Here is a 7,409-nt window from a genome sequence, read left to right as displayed (position 1 = left end):
ATTCAGTACAAAAATAATGTACATTTAGTATAATAAAAATGTACTTTTTGTTATGGTGCACATAACATTGTGTGGACCATGGTCCATACAATAATTTGCCCGTTATGTCGTGGAACTGTGTTTACCTTGCAAGGTGGATATGGTTCTATGTTTATAATTACTGAACTCTATGTTTATAATTATAAAATTTTATGTTCATAATTTTTGAACTTTATATTCACAATTATTGAACTTTATATTCACAATTAGAGAAGCCTATGTTTATAATTATAAAACTCTATGTTCATAATTTTTGAATTTCATATTCACAATTATTGAACTCTATATTCACAATTACAAAATTCTATGTCCATAATTGTAGTACTCTATGTTCATAATTCTAAAACTCTATGTTCATAATTTTTGAATTCTATATTTATAATTATAAACAATTTTAGAAACGATGAATCTCACAAGATCGACAAGTCTTCATATCCAAACATTCAAAACACATCTCACATGCATTGTATAAGTAATATTTATCCATTTATCCAATAATTAATATCTAATCACGCACGAGATAAATTATTATAATATAATATAGAATCTCCATTAGTTTATATTTAGCTCAATAACTAGCAAAATATTTTGTCCATTAGATTCATGTTTTTTAGAAAGTTAAAGTGTCTTATCTATCTATACTATATATAAAAGCAAAATTTGGAATTTTAATTTCTGCTCCATTCTTAAAAAATCTCACTTTCCTATATTGTTTTCTACTTTCCTATTTGTACTATAATTTTAGGTTAAAATTCCTATTCTAATATTATAAAGTAGTGTAATACAATTCCTAATAGAATATATTGTTTCAAACTTTCCTATTCGTACTATAATTCTATATTAAAATTCATATTCGTAATACAATAGGACAATCTATTCTTCTCCCAAACAATAGGACAATCTATATATCTATAATCGGTGGTCTAGGCGGCTGACTAGTTAGGCGGCCGACTAGGCCGCCTAAGCGCTGACCGCCTAGGCCTCCTAGGTCGCCTAGTCGGGCGATTAGCTATTGTTCATTTTTTTTAAATGGGTTATTTCACTCAAAACGACATCGTTTTAAACAAAATAACCCTAAATTGTTCAAACTCTAAATATTTTTAGGTTAATATTTAATATTTTAGTATTAACTATTAAAGTATTAAATACTTTATAATTATCAAGTCTTAACAAATTTAAAAAATTTAAACATATTTTTAAAAAATAAAAAATAAAATAAAAAATACACGACCGCCTAGGCGCTGATTAATCCCCGCCTAGGCGTCCCTTGAGCACTTGAGGAGCCCCTTGCAATTTTTTCAACCATACTTAGTATTGTGTTTGGACTTTGGATTGCTATTTTGTTATATAATGTTTAGACGTTGGATTTGGATTATGTGATTTTGTGAATATGTATTGTTTGGTAGTATGTCTGGAAAATTAGGAAATGTTGAAATTTAGGGATCTAAAACCGAATCGAAACTGAACCATTTCAAATCGAACCGAACTCTAATGTTAAACCGAATGATTTAATTTTTTTTAAAATAAAAAAAAATCTAACTGAAACCCGAAACACCCACCCCTAATTTTTTCAATTTTGTCATTCTTTTTTCTTTTTCTCCTAAGTTGTCAACATTGTTAAATAACTCCATTAAAATATAAAAACACTTGTACATTGTGCTTACTTTTTTGTAAACTTACAAATGATTTTTAATTTTTAATTTTTTCTTTATGCATAGAATATTTATTATTTATATTATCTCTTATAAAATTTTTCTCATAATAATTATATATAATTTTACATTTATTTTAATTATATAATTTCACCTCTATTTTTGTTTATTAGGCATTTTTTCACGCATAGCAACTTGGTGCCACTAGATCACAAGGTCATTAGCGTGTACTTGTGATTAGTTGTTACTAACAAAACCATGAGCTTCGATCTCATGACCTACCAAATGAAATAAGTCACTACATGCCATCTGAGCACAAGATACTTGGCATTTGGGATAAGTTATTTAAAAGTTGAACTGTATTTCACATGTGCTGTGTTTCTGATTTTTGTTACGAAACCACGATAATTAGAGAACATGCGAATTCTGACAAATTAAAACTGCAGATTTTGTTTTAGTTTATTTTATTATTATTATTATTAATCGAAACAAATTAATGAATTAAAATAATTTATATTTATCTAATCTAAATCTAAAAATCTAATAAGAGCCGATAAAGTTAAAGCCCCTAACATAATTTAAAAAATATTGGTATAATTGTTTAATTTGTTGAAATGAATTGTTCATATTATTTTTATTTTAGTATTTTTATTTTTTTTTAATTTTTTTATCCTCTATTATATCATTTACTTTTTCTAAATACCCATGTATTCCGTCAGTATAAACTTTAGTAACAGAATATTCTATTAACTATTGATTATTCTTAACTTACTCATTGATTTTCACAATGAATGTCTTTGAATTGGTTCGAACCCATCCCAATCAAAATTGATATAACTATTAAACATATACTATGAATATGTTAGAGTGTATTTAAAAAATATAATATAATATTTAACATGAATTTTGATCAATTAATTATAACCATGCACTGGATATTGATGAAATGGTACACTTAATTTACATTATATATTCAACACATATGAGAAACTATGTCTATTATCATTGTCTTTTTGGGGAAGGATGATTTAGTTCTATTTTTGAGTGTGCACTGCACCAAGGTACTAAAATTGCACTAAAGCACACCAAGGGACTAAATTAAACCATCAAATTAAGAATTCATTTCTGGCGGAAGTGGCAACAAGAGGAAGCATGAATCACACCAATTAATAAGGTTTTGTGTTGCAAAAACTATGCTTAGGTACTATTCAATGAGTGTGCTTCTTTCTAAAATTGCTATTAATGCACAAATTAATCCAACATTTCTTCCACATGTCATAGTCATGCATTCTTGAAATATTTATTTTTATGAAAAATTTGATAATCATGCATCGATATATGCCAAGATACGGAATGATACTTTGATAAATTATGAAACACTAATTTAAAAATACACATAGGGCATCAGACTATTCGCGCAATGCGCGTGTGGTAACTAGTATACTTCATAATTTACAATTATAAATTTTTACAATCATAACTTTTGTAGACTTAAAAAAAAAAAAAATTAAAATGATGAATTTTAATAAATTTTTAGTGACTTTCATAAAATCTCTATTAAATTTTGTAAATTTTATAATTGTCTATAAAAATTTATATAAAAAAATATTTATAGGCTTTTATCTACTTTTATGATTTTTTTTTTTAAATTTTAAAAACTCAATAACATCATTAAAGTTCAAAATTCTTCTTCCTCCCTATCAACATTTTAAACTTTATTAAGAGTATAAGACATTATCTATCGATTAACTTTTATAACATTATTAATAAGCACCTAAAAATAAAACTATTTTATATGAAAATTTATAATATTATGGAATAAAAAATTTATAATAATAAAAAAAAGAAGTTCAAATACAAATTTTAAAAATACACTCACTAGTTATGCATAAAATAAAAAAGTTTAAAACAAAAGAAAATTATAGTAATAATAATGTAATAATAAAAAACATATTTTTTGAATTCAATATATGTTGTGAACAAGCAAAAGAACTGTCCAACACAGCTATCGCTTACTAGTAGGCGAGACGTCACACAATGAAATTGGCAGTAATTTTCAGGCGTGGAAAGCTCTTTGGGCGCTACCAATTCCGCCTAAAGTGCTGCCGGTACGGGACAACTTGCCACAGAAGAGAATTTGGATTGGAGGAGGGTGTCCAATATTTATGCGGTTATGTGACTGAGACGATAAACCATTTATTTTGTGACTGTGCCTTTGCGAAGGGGGTCTGGGAGCTGGACGAAGTTCTACAAGGCAAGGATATTCTCGACTTCATGGACAATGTGATAGGCACCTCAACGAGGGAGGGCGCAGCGAAGTTAGCAGCAGTTTTCTGGGCAGTTTGGAAAGCTCGCAATGACGTGGTTTGGCATGACAAAGCCCCGTCAATGCTGGCGACACGAAAACGAGTGGTCGATCTTCAAATTACCTGGCGCACGGTCTACGCCAATCTGGGTAATATAGCGGCAAGGCCGCTATTGCAGGCTCAGTGGGTACTGCTGCCAGTGAACACTTTTCAAATGCAATGTTGATGCGGCCATTTTTGGAGACGGAGCTGGCTTTGGCGCTGTTATCCGTGACCACGAAGGCAAGTTTGTTGCAGCAAAGAAAGGACGACTAGGCAGCGAACGAGACCCGTTTGTGGCAGAGGCCCTTGCGGTCATGGCAGAAGGAGCAACATCTTAATAATATTATGCTTGAGTCCGACTGTTTAAATCTATGCACCGTTTTCAATTCTGTTAATGTTGATTTTTCTTATGTTGGTCTGATTGTAAAGCAATGTTGATCGATTGCTAAGGACATTGGGACAGTTAATGTCTCTCATGTCAAGAAAACAGCGAATCATGTAGCTCATGAGTTAGCTCGGGCGACCGATTCTACGTCTGGCTCGGAGGTGTGGTTTAGCAACCCACCCGCTTGTATTTCCGATTTGTTAAGTAATTAATGGTATGGTTCTGTTTTGTTTCAAAAAAAAAAAAAAAAAAGAACTGTTGTAGGCAACAAAAATTAAGTGCTTGTTTACTAGCTGAAGAATTTCTCTAGTTTTTTAGAGAATTGAAGAATATAAAACAGGAAACATATTTATTAGCACAATTTTTCATTTTGAAAACTGAAAACATTTTTCAGTTTTCTAGAAAACTAGAGAACTTTTAAAAACTGTTTTCTAAATAGAAAACAGAATTATATATCATTTGTTTGGTTATATATCACTATAACCATATTCTCACCATTATCTACTTACATATTTATTCAATACTATGATTACATTCATTATCATCTTCTTTTTACTTATCAATATCTTCTATATTTTCTACATGCATTTACTTATATAAACATAACTTATTTGTCTACGCTTAAAGTTAGACATTATTCAGATTATCACAATTAAAACATGAACTCTACACCAAGTTTTATATTTTGATTGAAGTCAATAAATTATTGGTTCAGATATTTTTAGTTATGTTATATCGTAAATCGTAATACAATTTTGTATTGATATCATATATTAAAATTTCATATATATTAGATTTCAAAGAAAATTATATATATACATTTCATTCAAATGAATATATTCAAAATTATTTTAAATATTAGCTCAAAAATATTAATAAGATCTAAACTAAATTTTTGGTGAACTTAATAGGTTATTGGTTCGGATATGTTGTTAGTTATGTTTATATATGGATATAAATTTAGTTTGGATATCAAATGTAAAAATCTTACATAAAGTAGATTTAAAAGTAAAAATTATATTTATTTTATTTAAACACGTGTCAATTTTATAACATTAGTCTAAAAACTAAATTAAAAAAAAAAGATTAATAAACAAATTTTCTAAATAGAAAACAGAGAATAAAACTGAGAAAATAGAAAATAGAAAATATAGAACAGGCCTAAATGTTGCGAACAACAACATGGTGATGCTACTCGCAATCCCCAATTTATAGGAGTCTTGACGATATTCAAGATATACAAAAATGGGCTAAGAATATTATAGGAGTGGAATGAAATTTGCCAATTGTTATGCTATGGACCCGCGTTCAACATGCATTGTGAACACGGTAATAGTACCGTTAGTGGCACTGCTATCTTTCACTTTATATATATCTACTATACTAATAAAAGCCCAAGAGAGTTAGGCCTATAATCTACTATACTAATAAGAGAGCCCAAGAGAGTTAGACCTATAATGGGTAGAAAAAATGGCGGTCACAGATTTTAATCAAATGAATGACTCAGATTGATTAAAAGATTGATCAGATTTAAATTTTACACTAAAATTTCCTAAAATACCCACACACCGTTACTAATTCCGTTAAAATTTTAAGAATTGCCATTAGTTCACCGTTAACTTATTGATTTCAATAAAAAAAGTCTTAGGTTCGAACCTCATCCCAATCAAATTTGGCATAATTAGTACTCTATTTTACTCTTATTAAATTACTAGTTTTTTACGCGCATTGCGCGATTGGGAAAATGCCCAATGCTTTTTTTTAAATAAGTACTTTAAAGTATATTAAGGCAGGATTATATTGAAATTGTTCATGCATAGATAATTGAAGGTTGAATTTGCGTATTTAAATAGGTAATTCTTCTCCCAAAGGTTGAGTCCCTAACCCCAAGGGCCCCCCACACTCCGACCCGACAGAGCATTGTGGGAAGTTGTAAATCACGGTGACTCAATGGTTTAGCAGACAGGGCCAAATGCTGATACGCACAAGGAATCTGCCCACTTTGGACATAATTCCCGCACTGCCGCCGCCGAGGTTCAAACCTTGGTCTCTTCTCCCAAATACTACCCAATAAACCATTGAGCTAAGCCCGTGCGGGTTAAATAGGTAATTCTAAGTTTACAAATGCAAGATAATATAGTCAAGATTGATTATAATTGTCAATAAAATAATTGTATAGTTATGGTTGAAACCAAATACGGGACATAAGGGAGAACAAATAAAAATTAGGGCATAAAATATTAAATATATACTAATATTGTTTGAGGAGATTCTGACATTAGTATTTGTGGTTAAGTTCTATAAAGACTTTAATATTAGAATTAGATTAATGGTGCAGTTATAATTCTATATTAGACTTTAATATTATAATTAGACTAACAGTGAATTAACGGAAAAGTTAAATGGATAATCATATAATTAAAGATAAATTAGAAAATCTTAAAAGAAAAAAATTAAAACATGAACAATATGAACCATTCATTTGATTTAATAATTTGGCGGTCATTTTTTTTACCCAATGTTAATAATTAAATAAATTCATTGGTCAAATCCGCTAACGCTAACCGTTAACTGCTGATTGTCAAACAAGGATATTGCGAGGTAGTTCTCACTTCAATTTGTTGTGTGATTTGAATACTCTCTTTGTCACAAAATCTCTCAAGTAGTTAATATGGTTTGCTTTATTAATTATATTTTTTTAATTTTTTCATGGTATTAATAAAATACTTGGTAAATAAATATATAGCATTATTTTGTATTATAGCTTTGATATTCAATTAGAAAAATAGTGCACAAAAAAGATAATAGATAATGTAGTGAATATAATCAATTGATGAATTTGAATGTAAAAATTTTTACATTTGAAAAAAATAAAGACAATATAACTAATGAAAATATTTCTTTTAATTAATTTATTGATAATTAATAATTTTTTTTCACTGAATAAAGACATTGTAAGGATTTTTTTTCTCTCCATGACGTGAA

Source organism: Ipomoea nil, unplaced genomic scaffold (genome assembly GCF_001879475.1).
Source record: "Ipomoea nil cultivar Tokyo-kokei standard unplaced genomic scaffold, Asagao_1.1 scaffold0869, whole genome shotgun sequence".
In the NCBI taxonomy this organism is placed as follows: domain Eukaryota; kingdom Viridiplantae; phylum Streptophyta; class Magnoliopsida; order Solanales; family Convolvulaceae; genus Ipomoea; species Ipomoea nil.
Note: the sequence above shows the minus strand (reverse complement) of the source record.